The following is a 13,179-nucleotide window of genomic DNA, read 5'->3' on the forward strand; positions in this document are numbered from 1 at the left end:
GTAGTCATAGTTTTGAGATGTTTTATGCAACCCTTCAGGCATCCATTATATCCTTCACTTCACTTTATTTAACTTTCTCCATGCTGTCTGGAATTACTGAAGACTATTTGGTCATTTGTGACATATAGGAAAATGATTCGATTATAAACATCTATGCATGACTTGAACTTTATGCTCATTTTGTTATGGTAGTCCATCTTATGTATACATGATGAATACCTGTGATGTATTAGTCTTGGGAACATTATAACCATATGGAGAAAAAAACAACTAGCCAAAGTACATATACATAATATTTACATTTAATAGGATGTCACATGAGCAATGTTATTTCTATCGAGCAGTTCTACTGCATGGTTTTAGTAGCAAAAGTTTTGACTTTCAGTTAAATAATACTGCTAGTATATAAAATAATATGGAATATGAGACTATATGCTGATTATTATGATAGGTCAGTCTGCTCAGTGTAATAGTATAACACACCTGATATGGAGATAAATGCTCTGCTAAATACTTCACTGGACAGATACTTAAACCCAGAGTTTACACTTTTGAGGTTTTTTGTTTGTTTGTGTGTAAGTGATTTTCAGTCAAGTCTAAAATTCACAAGTGCTCTGTCTTCTTTAATACACTTCACACAACACTTTAGCTTGTTTGCAAGTACTAATATTCAAACAGGTTCTTTTTTATTTATTTATTTTTTTTTAGAGCAGGACACATAGATCCACCCATTTTTCCTACACAGAGTCAAGACTCACAGGGGACTCAGGGCACAAGGTGGGGGGACACCCAGGACAGGGTGCCAACCCATTGCAGGGCACAATTGCACACATTTTTTAGAGATACCAATCGGCCTACAACGCATGTCTTTGGACTGTGGGAGGAAACCAGAGTACCCGGATGAAACCCCCGAAGCACGATGAGAACTACGATGCAGGGCAGAGGCAGGAATTGAACCTCCAAAACTGGAGGTGCAAGGCAAACATGATAACGTACGTGCAGCAATTGCCTTGGGCCCCGAGCTAGCAAGGGCCCCCAAAACGCTGCATAAACTTATAGTTAAGAAAGTTTTATTTTTACTTTTTGCTAATTAATTATGTTTTTTTCTAAAATGTCATCAGAATGCTTACTTCATGAGTGGCGTATTGTGGACCGGGTGTGGTGGTCCACTCGGGGCCAGAAAGTCCAGGGCCACTTTTAGGCCCCGTACACGCCTGATTATTGCTGTTAATGCTAAATAACATAAGCTGAAATTTTAAATATTGATGTTAAAACACTGAAATGAGGGCCCCATCCCTATATTTTGTCTAGGATCCGACAAATCACTAAATCTGTCCTTGTGCTAGCCACTACACCACCACATAGGACACAAGTTTTATTTTATACATTTACAAAATATATAATTTATTTTCAAAAAAAAAATTGTATGAGTTGCATTTTTAAGCTATAATATTTGTGATTTTATGTGAAACTATTATAAACAGGTGTCACTCAAGTGAATTAAATGATGTAGATAATGACTGAATCATACTCTATGGACCCTTAGTCTCTGTATAAAAGGATTTCACTGGGGATGAAGTAGTAGATTTAATCTCTATGTAGAGCGCTCTCTCGTGGCTCCACCCACCACGCACGTTCGAACCAATCATATTATCCTCTCTGGCGTCCATGGGCGTGACTAACCGCGTCTGTCTGTTAAAGGTAGCAGGTTGTACATGGCGAGCGGGTTACTCACTGAGGGTTGGTGATTGGTGTAATGGAAGCCGTCTCTGAACCGCATTTAATGACGGAGAACTACAGGAGTGGAGAGAAAACGCAGCACTGAGCAACTTGTAGACTTCACACCCGACTGTAGGTGGGTAGGTGAACGCGTTTGGCCTTATTTATTCACTAAGCTGCTAGCCTGTTAGCTCTGCGGCTGTTTTAGTATAAAGTACTAACCTGAGTTAACTCGGTGGGAGTTTATTTAGCGCCGGATAAACGGTGAACTAGTTAGTTTAGTAAATCTGACGCTTCTCGGGAACTTGTAGTTTATCCGCCTCGCTGTCTGGGTGACGCAGAGAGCAACTGTTTACCGAGTGACTTTATTTTCAGTGCTTTTTGAACTGTCTCTCAGCCCTAAATAGTTCCGCGGTATTTGTGTGGAATTGGGATGAACGTCTAGTTAAAGGGTTGATGTCTCGCTGGCGCAGTGATTTGTTCTTTAGGAGTGTTTTTCTCTTGAACAGCTCTCTGTGTGGAGACTTGAGGTAGTTCTGTAGTCACAGGTGCACAAATCAGTCACACAGCTCCAGCTCCACCTGCGCCTCTCGCAGGGAAACGGTTTCTGTGCACTGGCTCCGTCCCAAATCACCTTGTATGGAATGTCTATCTCTAGTGCACTAGGTGCGGTAGAGACTCCATTCGTTCAGACCGTGTGTAGTGTACCTAGATACGCAGTCGTGCAGGATTTGGGCACAGGCCACGCTAATGAAACATCATCCATTTCAAGTCAAGTTGCTATTGTTAAACACTTCACTAAAACCTGTATGGAAACGTTGCTGTTCAGTTGTTCTATAAGCGCAATTTCAACCAAATACAGTGGAGTGTAAAAGTTTGTACCCCCTTTTGGTTTCTTTTGGACGGAAGGGTGTTAAATGTCCTAAACACTACAAAATTTGACTGCAAGTAGAAGTTAATTTTATTATCAGACTCAGATATCCATGTTAATATTTTCAATACTGATCATTAGTGTTAAATGACTTGATTTTGTGGTCAGTAAACCGTTTTTGCGTTGATTTTGATGTATGTTTTGGATCACTGTCCTGCTGGAAGATCCAACCACGGCACATTTTAATCTTTCTGGCAGAGGCAGTCAGGTTTTTATTTAATATCCATGTATCCTAACAATATGTCCAGGTCCTCTGGCAGAAAAACATTCCCAAAACATTAAAGATCCACCACCATATTTACCCGTCGGCATGAGGTACTTTTCCATATGGCTACCTCTCTGTGTGCTTCAAAACCACCTCTGGTGTTTATTACCAAAAAGCTGTATTTTGGTTTCATCTGACCATAGAACCCGATCCCATTTGAAGTTCCAGTAGTGTCTGGCCAACTGAAGACACCTGAGTGTGTTTTTGGATGAGAGTAGAGGCTTTTTTCTTGAAACCCTTCCAACAACTTGTGGTGATGTAGGTGACTTCATATTGTAGTTTTGGAGACTTTCTGACCCCAAGACACAACTAACTCCTGCAATTCTCCAGCTGTGATCCTTGGAGATGTTTTGTCCACTCGAACCCTCTTCAGTGTGTTGAGACGATATAGACACGTGTCCAATTCCAGGTTGATTCATAACATTTCCAGTTGACTGGAACTTCTTAATTATTGTCCTGATGGTGGAAATGAGCATTTTCGATGCTTGTGCTATTTTCTTATAGACACTTCCCATTTTGTGAAGCTCAACAACCTTTTGCTGCACATCACAGCTACAGTGGTGCTTGAAAGTTTGTGAACCCTTTAGAGTTTTCTATATTTCTACATAAATAACAAGATTTTCAGACAAGTCCTAAAACTACTCAAAGAGAACCCATTTAAACAAACGGGACACATGTTATACTTGGTCATTTATTTATTGCAGAAAATAATCCAATATTACATATCTGGGAGTGGCAAAAGTATGTGAACCTTTTGCCTTCAGTATCTGATCTGACCCCCTTGTGCAGCAATAACTGCAACTAATCATTTCCAGTAACTGTTTATTAGTCCTGCACATGGGCTTGGACATCAGTTTTGGCCATTCAAACCAATAACTTTATTGTTCTTTAACCATTCTTTGTTTTGGGCCATTGTCTTATTGCATGCCCCACTTTCTCTTGAGATTCAGTTCAGTTCCTGGGTTCATTCTTGCCCTGCGTTTGGGGAACTCACCACTACACTAATTATAATCTTTCAGATAGCTTGGAGATTTAGTACGTGTAGACCTTCTCAACTCGGGGTTTTCCATCCCAAGGAAAGTTTCTGATGCAGCCACTTCAGAAGTTCCTCCCAGTTTTTGTTTGTGACTTTCCTCAGAGAATGAAGAACCTGAGTCTTTTGTAGAATGCGCTGGAATGGCAACATCTGGCCGTGAAGTGTCTTACAACTCTGGTGCTACGGATGTTGCATTGTGCCTGTCTCTCACCTGATCAATATGTCAGTGCACTACTTGCCCACTTCCCAATGCTACTGTGCACCATACAGGACCAGTCTTTTTCTGAACTGTTCCTGGAATAAAAGTAGGTCCAGAGCTGAAGTTCCTAGTATACACTGGGTCACCCACCACGAGATATCTTTCCTTTGCATGTTGGTCATGGTACCATTTTTCTCAATTATTTGTATCTCAATGAGACCCTGTGTAGACCAGTTTCCTTCCACACAGCTGATTAGCGGCTGATTTGCCAGTGGTCGACTGTGGCGTCGTTCGGTAACTGAACAGCACTCTGCCTAGCTTTTTCAATGGACTCTCCAGCACTCTTTTCATCAGGGTTTTGAATGTTTGAACGGCCCTTTCAGCCAGACGCCTGGAAGATGCATGGTAGGGTGCTGTGCTTGTGTTTAATTCCGTTTCTTTCCATAAACTCTTGGAATTCAGCACTGGTAAAAAAACAAAAAAAACTGCTATGGTCTGACATCACTACTTCTGGTATCCTGTGTTGGCTAAAGGTTTGTCTTAAGCACTCAATGGTAACTGTGGATGTAGACTTGATTAACAGATAAGCCTCTATCCATTTTGAGAATGCTTTTACCACGATCAAGAACATTCTACCCATCCACGGTGCACCGTAATCAATGTGAATCCTTCTCCATGGTTGCTCTGGTATCTCTCACGCATGCAGTGGCGCGTTTGCCGGAGCGTTTCTGTTTTCCTGACAGACTGCACACGATTTGACCAATGCTTCCACCTCTGCATCCAAGTGTGGCAACCACATATAGCTACGCACCAGGCCTTTCATCCTGGTAATTCCTGGATGGGTTTCGTGTAGATGTCTTAGAAGAGCCGCACGCCGCGGAGGTGGAACCACTACGCGAGTCCCCCATAAAACTAAGCTTCCCTGTATGCAGAGTTCATCCTATTTCCTTACATATTAGGGATGTCATGATACCAAAAATCTAGTCGTTGGTAACGATACCACCAAAAGTACACATGCTCAGTACCATGGTGTGATTTTTATTTTTTTTTAAAAACCCAGAGAATTAAAAAAATAAATAAAATTAAAAACTCCTGGAGGGCATCCTCCTCTGGCTGATACTGAGAGAGAGAGAGAGAGAGAGAGAGAGAGAGAGAGAGATAGATAGATATATTTTAGTTCAAACACTGTCTGACCATGACTAATAAGTGCTAAGGTGCACTCCTGAACGCACACACACCCCTTATACTCTGAATGCAGGCATTAGTTTAAATTCACTGATACGGTGTCAGGATAAAAAGATTTATTAAAAGCATGAACATGTGAATAATTATTAGTGACATTAGGCTACATTTAGCTGACAGGACACGGACTGAATGGAGATGCATGGTGGTCCATTAGGAGGTAGTTTATAACATTGCAATGCGTTAGCGTTTAACAAATAACTGGATATCGCAAACATTACATGGAGCATAATGTTAGCTGATTTCACGGCTACAATGCCAGCTGTCTCAAACATAATATAGGACCTGTCTTTCGACTGTAATCCTATGGCATTAATTTTGTGACCTAAAAATATCTCTACTTCTCCCAAGGACTCGCACTTGCTCCTTCTTTGCCTCAGTCCACTCTTTTCTATCCTACTTAGTACCTCATCCAAGTTCTGCAGATGTTCATTAGCCCCTGAGACTAGAATGCAATCCAGATAAACTGTGACGCGTGTGATGTCTTGCAGAATCCCTTCTATTGTGTGCTGGAAGATCGCTGGACTTGAAGCAACTCCAAATGGTGGCCTGTTGTAAGTACATAATCCCTTGAGCATGTTGATTGTAACGTACTTATTGGAATTTTTGTACAGTATTATCTTCTGATGCGCATGGGTCATGTCCAGTTGGGAAATTCTTTCCTCCTGCCGACTGAGCAAATAAATCTTCTACCTTGGGAATTGGATACTGCTCCACACTAGAGCTGGATTTACTGCGAATTTATAATCCCTACAAATTGGGGTAGAACCATCAGTTTTCTGACTGGAACAATGGGAGCTGCCCACTCTGCAAACTGCATTGGTTCAATGATCTTGTCTTCCACCAGCCTCTGGAGTTCTCTCTCCAGTAGTGGACCCAACTCTTCTTTGAACACTTTGGATTGTCTCTCCAATACGTTAGCCAACTTATGACCTGGTACATTTGCTACTGTATTTACCAGCTGAGGCAACAAATGATTTCTGTAGCCCCCCCCCCATCTTTGAATGTTGAACGTTTGAATTTTACCAAAATGAAGCTCGTTTAACCGCATGTTTATTCCTTACATAATACATATTAAACGCAAAGCATGTAGGGGTTCTACATGCATATAGTGTTTGCACAATCAATAACCTATTCGAGTAATACATTGTCGTATATAAACTTGATTTTGTGTTTGTGTCTGCAGTGTCCAAAGCCCAGGCTGACCCCCCACTACTTCAACCTTTGCAGCAATGCTGGCAGCACTATTTCCCAAAGACAACCTCTGGATATGACGCTGAGCACGTGCACTCAACTTCTTCTTTGGTCGACCATGGCGAGGCCTGTTCTGAGTGGAACCTGTCCTGTTAAACCGCTGTATGGTCTTGGCCACCGTGCTGCAGCTCAGTGTCAGGGTCTTGGTAATCTTCTTAAAGCCTAGGCCATTTTTATGTAGAGCAAGAATTCTTTTTTTTCACATCCTCAGAGAGTTCTTTGCCTTGAGGTGCCATGTTGAACTTCCAGTGACCAGTATGAGGGAGTATGAGAGTGATGACACCAAATTTTACACACCTGCTCCCCATTCACACCTGAGACCTTGTAACACTAACAAGTCACATGACACCGGGGAGGGAAAATGGCTAATTGGGCCCGATTTGGACATTTTTACTTGGGTGTACTCACTTTTGTTGCCAGCGGTTTAGACATTAATGTGTGTTGAGTTATTTTGAGGGGACAGCAAATTTACACTGTTACACAAGCTGTACACTCACTACTTTACACTGTAGCAAAGTGTCATTTCTTCAGTGTTGTCACATGAAAAGATATCATCAAATATTTACAAAAATGTGAGGGGAGTTCTCACTTTATTGTGAAATACTGTACATCTTTTTATTTACTTTAATATTTATTCAGTGTGTGTGTGTGTGTGTGTGTGTGTGTGTGTGTGTGTGTGTGTGTGTGTGTGTGTGTGTGTGTGTGTTTGTTTTTATTTATATATAAATAAATAAATAAATAAATAAATAAAGTGCAACGGTAGCGTGTCTGACTCCAGATCAGAAGGTTGCGTGTTCAAATCGCGTCGGGGTCATCCAATGTGACCTTTTTCACACAGACCCATGATTTTCTGCGTAGTCTAATAAGGATGCTGTTATATGGACTCCAATCTCTATGATGACCACCCATGTCTTTGTCAACTTCATGCTAAAAGGTAACAAAGCTTAGGTAGCAACACTCTCACCTAGTAACCATTAGTAACTTGACAACCTGCTGAATGTTTCCTTAGTTTGCCCATTTTGCTTGCTGAACAAAACATGCTGGAAAATGGAACCTTAGATGGTTTCATTGGTCCTCTCAGAGGATCTGGGGGGTACTACAACACCCAAACAGGGACTTGAACCCTGAACCCTCAGTTTAAAAGTCTGATGCTCTACCGACTGAGCTATCTGGGCTTGAGAAGAGAAAGAGCGCACTTTACCCGCGAGCTTGTAGGTCAGGCCTGTGGACGCTCTAGTTCAACGGTCTTCACAGACATAAATGGTGCTCAGCCCCTGGATCAGAAAGGGCCCATCCCATCTGGTTCTCATGGCTTTCTACAAACTATTAACACAGCTCAGCACCACTATTCAAGGATACAAAACAACAGGGTTCAACCACGGCTCTGTCCTTCATACTTCTTTACCCACTGACTGCCTGCAGTCTGAGACATACAAAGAGACAAGGTTCTTGTGAAACCTGTAAAATGGTGACGTTAACCAAGAGAATGTTGAACTTTGGTCCTATCTATTATGTTGGCCAGTTTCTAAGTTGAGATCAACTTAACCCCAGTGCTTTCTGTTTAACGACCTTGTTCGTATTTTTGTTTACAACTAGCACACTTTTGACCAGCATGTCGCTTGGAAATCGTTACCAGCATAACTCTTATTCGTAAGGCTCACTCTGGAGGCTTGTCTTGGTTCAAGGAATGCCTTCGTGTCATGGTATGAGAACAAGTAGAATAGCATCAGCATTTTTAATTAAACTTGGCTTTTCTGCACAAGGAGACCAAAATTTCTAACAAACACGTTAATTCCACACCACAAACTGACGTGTAATCTTGGCTCTGTATGCCTCGCAAAAAGCAGGTTTACGCCACCTTTGCCACTGATTGCCCATCGTCTGACACGTATAATTACGCAAAGGCCTCGTACAAATGGTAAATGTGTGAAGTTACCCAGAAGAATTCTGAACCATGGTTCTATCGCATAGGCAGTTGAGTCCCTGAGTTGCGCTTCAGGTATAAGTTGTCCACGCTTCACTCTCACGCACTGGGGTGAGAAAACCAGACAACCTGCTGAATGTTTCCTTAGTTTGCCCATTTTGCTTGCTGAACAAAACATGCTTGAAAGAGGCACCTTAGATGGTTTCACTGGTCCTCTCAGAAGATTTGGAGGGTACTACAACACCCAAACAGGGACTTGAACCCTGGACCCTCAGATTAAAAGTCTGATGCTATATATATATATATATATATATATATATATAATATATATTGTGAGGAATTAGCCCGGGGAAGGGCGGCGTACAGACCCACAGGAGACAGAAGGATGGTTGCAAGCGGTGGTTTATTGTGGCTAGGGTGAGGTGAATGGGGTATAAGTGGATGAGTGCGGGGTTTTGTGAAGGCGTGACGGCCAGCGGAGTCTACTCGTGGCGGAGGCGGGATTCCCGAGGCGGGGCGGGGGTTTTCCCGGGCCGGCGTCCTCCGTGTGTGTGACTCTCACTATCCGGCGGTCTCGTCCGCGCTTGTGCCTCCTGGAGAGAGGGAGAGAGAGAGAAATTAGCGTGGGGCGTGAGGTTACCATCGTGATCGGAGATTGCGAATCGCTGCAAACACGCACGGAGTCCGTCTTGACGCTACGATATTCTCTTCCGCTTCCCAGCCGCTTTTTCATTAGAAAAAGTGCAGTACATTTTCATGGTACGGTCAGTACTGTTTATTTTTGTAATAAAGTGAACTTAATTTTTCCACTGAGTGTTATATTTTCATTCAGTAGTAATCGGTTATTAGTAGGTGCTACCCGACTTGGTTATCGGCATCTGTAAGATCCACTGTCAATCAGCCTTTAAAATAGATTAATGTGTATGACATGATCTTCTTTAATTAATAAAGAAATGTGCTTGTTGACAACTTGCTGTGGTATAAGGGGAATAAAACACTTCAGAATGTGCAGTTCTACCTTAGGGTGGTAACGGTCACTCCACTTCATTGGATCGTTGACTGTTTTCCTATAACCGTATGTTTATTCCTTACATAAATTAAACACAAAGCATGTAGGGGTTCTACATGCATGTAGTATTTGTACAATCAATAACCTATTAGAGTAATACATTGTGGTATATAAACTGAACTTTGTGTTTGATGTGTCTGCAGTGCCCAAAGCCTGTGGTGGTGGCAGTGCATGGCGTTTGTGTGGAAGCAGGTCTGTTGGGAGTGTTAAGTACCATCATCTCATACACTCACCACAACTCTGGGAAGTTCCATCCATATTGTTTGCTGTCACTTTTCCTGCAAAGCTTTAACCATCAGAGAGTTATCTTTTACTGGGGCTTTTAGCTGCAGGAGACTGAATTACTAAGTTTTTTTTTTTGTGGATCTGATTTCTTCTTTCGCAGGAGTGGATCTAATCACAGCCTGTGATATTCGTCTGTGCACACAGGATGCCTGGTTTCAGGTGAAGGTATCAGGAACATTAACTTGCCATACATTGCTTGCTTACATGTTTACACCAAGATCTGTAAACAAGCTATTTTTGTCCATATGATCATATATAGAGATAGTAAGTGATGAGAAGATAAGAATGGGCTGATTGTTCTGACTCGTACAAGCCCCTATGAAAGAGTTGACCACAAGGGGGCACACTCTGAACAATTATTTACATTTGCAGTTTGTTGAAGATTAAATAAACCACAGTGAGCATCAGATGTCTGGTTTTAATACAAAGTTTTATGATGAACTATTTTATGATATTACCATCTTGTCATTTATCAAAGAAGAGCTACAAAACCTGAAATTTGTTCATTTTTAGACAGAAAAATTCTGCAGTGTAGCTCTTCTAGTGGGCTTTCCCACTGGAAGTTTAGTCCAACACAGAGCAGTTTGCATGAAAAGTTGGTAATGTGACCGTCGTAATGTGGACTGGGAAGTGCACTGCGGTACCGAACCCGAGACTACCTGTAGAAGGTGGTCTGAGTTCAGTTACAATGGAACTGTGAATGTGAATTGTCCCATGAATGTGAACGTAACTTGTATCCGGGTCTGCACTTTTTCAGGAAGTAGAGTAACCTGTGCTGAAGGCCTGTTGTGGTGATGACGTGTCATGACATGTTTTGGCCCAAATCTGCAGTGACTTTGAAAAAGTGGAAGCTCCTCTGAATATTGTGGAGTTTCTTGATTTTGCGTTAATTTCTGTGATCACAAAAAGGTGAAATTCTGGACTGACACATGGAAGATATGGAATGATAACAGAAGAATGTGACTTTGGGTTGTACCGTGTATTTTTTTCATGTAGCTTTATTATTTAGTATAAATGAAGGCAAGTGTGTGTTCTGTTCTTCATCTCTGCAGTCGTGTGTTCCCTGATAGTCAATGATTGCTGGAGCTCTGGAAATAGCAGGTGAGATTGCAGGCCAGAGTCGCGTCACTGTCCAAGGAACCAAAATCAACCTCCTCTACTCCTGAGACCACAGTGTGACTGAGAGCCTAGACTACATGGTAAGAATCTGCTTAAGACATGAATAGCATTTTTAGCCTCAAGGTAGACCCATGCACACACAGTATGGCCACAAACACAAAGTAGAGCGGTCGAAATCTGAGATTTCTCCTCTGCGTCTCCAGGCTACTTGGAACATGAACATGTTGCAGACACAGGATCTTATGAAGTCAGCGCAGGCAGCCCTGGAAAAGAAGAGTCCGAAAGACGTGCCCTTCTCCAAGCTTTAAAGGAGAAGATCCAGGGCTGTTGAAGCTGCGGTGGAACTGAGACATCATCATCCACATATCTTTAGTTCTTCTTGCTAAGTCTGTTTCTTTTTAGTCTTTTTATTTTTAGACTGGTCAAAAGACTGATTAGTGGAAGTGAAATGATAGATGAACTTTTAATTACTTGCTTTATTATTTGCAGGTGCCTTGTACAGTAAGACAGGGTAACTAATACTCAAAAGCTTGTTTTGTGTGTTAACATGTACAGTAGATGTACATATTTTTTCTGGTGCTGTGTGACTGCAGAATGTAGTGCAGTTAACACATTAAATTTCCTTGGATGCTCACTTTTAACTCTAGGAGGTCACAGTTTGCCCAGACATCTTTTTTTAAATCCGTCAATCCGTCACCCACACGTCATTCTGGGGGACGAAGAGGAGGAAGCTGGACAGATAAATTTATTTATTTATTTATCATTGCTGTGTTTCCTCAATCGAGTGCAGAAAGAAGAAAAACAACACAACTGATTTAAAATAAAAATATAGAAAACAATCTAATGTAAGGTTCTGATCCGGTTTGCTTTCAGCAGGAAGGCTGTCCTCTTTCCTGTTGCTCTTTCTCTTCTATTAGTCCATTTGTCCAGTCTGAATCGGTTTTGATTCGTTTCGAGACGATTCGGAGTCGAATAATTTTCTAGTGAGAGTCGCACACTTCCAAACGAACTAGACTGAGATGAGTATTTGATTCTCACTAGAAAGTGATTCGACTCTGAATAAACTCGAAATGAATCAGTCAAACTGATTCAGACTCTATAAAAGGACTATGAGATGTGATTAAGATATATATTCCAATGTTTTGCTTTACAATTCCATTGTGTGTGTGTGTGTGTGTGTGTGTGTGTGTGTGTGTGTGTGTGTGTGTATGTGTATATGTGTGTGCGTGCGCGCGCACGTGTGTTTTTCAGGAGAACGAGAAACTCGGACACAACAGTACATCCTGACCATTGGTACTGTGTACACATCAACATACACACACGTCTCCATGCTGGACATCTCAGGAGCTTTCACACAGTGCTAGGAATATCCCGGGACAGAGAAACGCACCTTCTAAGTGAGCGAGTTTAGTGTCAACCGGTGAAATTTGCTGTAGCGTGAACACTTTGCCTCTGTGAGCTTCACTCTCCGTAGGGTTCACTGTAATTAGACATAAAATGTACATAGTTTATTTTTCATGCATTTAGGATTTCATGTTTTTTTTTTTTTTTTTTACTCTTCGAGGAAAAGAAATGATCTTTCGAGGCAGCTTCTTCATCACTACCTGCTCCGTTTGACTCAAAAATGTAACGACCGGTTTCAAAAAGTCACGATGTCTTCAGTTCATGAGATTTTACTGTTGAATTTAAACAGGAAATGTGAAATATTTTCCCTTTGTTTCCTCTACTGTCTTTTTGCTGTGATCTTGAACACAGTTGTAATTTTAAAAAAAATAATAAATAAATGATCATTCTAGTTCTCTCACTTTCCTTGTCCTAATTGTCCTGTATCTGTTAAATCCGTTTCATCTCTGGTCTTTCTGTCTGTATGAACACTTGTAGAAATGACTTGTAGTCCATATTTTTAAATGATTCGTGATTTTGAATTTAAATAAAGATATTCTTTAATTCTGTATTTTGTCATTTAATTATCATTAGAAATCAGAAGATCAGATTAAAGCCACGGCTTCTTTACCTGCCGAAGCTGTAAAACTTTCAATAAACCAGTCAATAGATCAGCTGGATAAATGTAGATTTTTATTTACTGATTAGATGTATTGATGGTGTTGATAGATTATTTGAAGATTTTTATTGATA

At 41.2% G+C, this 13,179-nt stretch overlaps 2 protein-coding genes and 1 long non-coding RNA gene across 15 annotated transcripts in view; 1 reads left to right on the forward strand and 2 right to left on the reverse strand.

Annotated features, from left to right (window-relative positions):
- The window catches only part of LOC108262158 (histone H2AX), a 361,614-nt gene that overhangs the window by 251,199 nt on the left and 97,236 nt on the right, over positions 1-13,179 (reverse strand). The window lies entirely within an intron of this gene.
- The window catches only part of LOC108261282 (NACHT, LRR and PYD domains-containing protein 12), a 154,557-nt gene that overhangs the window by 89,711 nt on the left and 51,667 nt on the right, over positions 1-13,179 (reverse strand). The window lies entirely within an intron of this gene.
- Positions 1,658-12,990, forward strand: LOC124626707 (uncharacterized). 8 transcript variants are annotated; one of them, XR_008395027.1, is made up of 7 exons: positions 1,659-1,855; positions 5,884-5,946; positions 6,579-6,792; positions 9,783-9,831; positions 10,025-10,089; positions 10,977-11,123; positions 11,247-12,990. It is a non-coding gene; the product is annotated as an uncharacterized LOC124626707 (long non-coding RNA). The 8 variants fall into 8 exon arrangements; XR_008395028.1 differs by having other exon boundaries at positions 10,995-11,123; XR_008395023.1 differs by having other exon boundaries at positions 9,783-10,089.

The sequence above is a fragment of the Ictalurus punctatus genome, unplaced genomic scaffold (assembly GCF_001660625.3).
Source record: "Ictalurus punctatus breed USDA103 unplaced genomic scaffold, Coco_2.0 Super-Scaffold_100060, whole genome shotgun sequence".
Taxonomy (NCBI): Eukaryota; Metazoa; Chordata; class Actinopteri; order Siluriformes; family Ictaluridae; genus Ictalurus; species Ictalurus punctatus.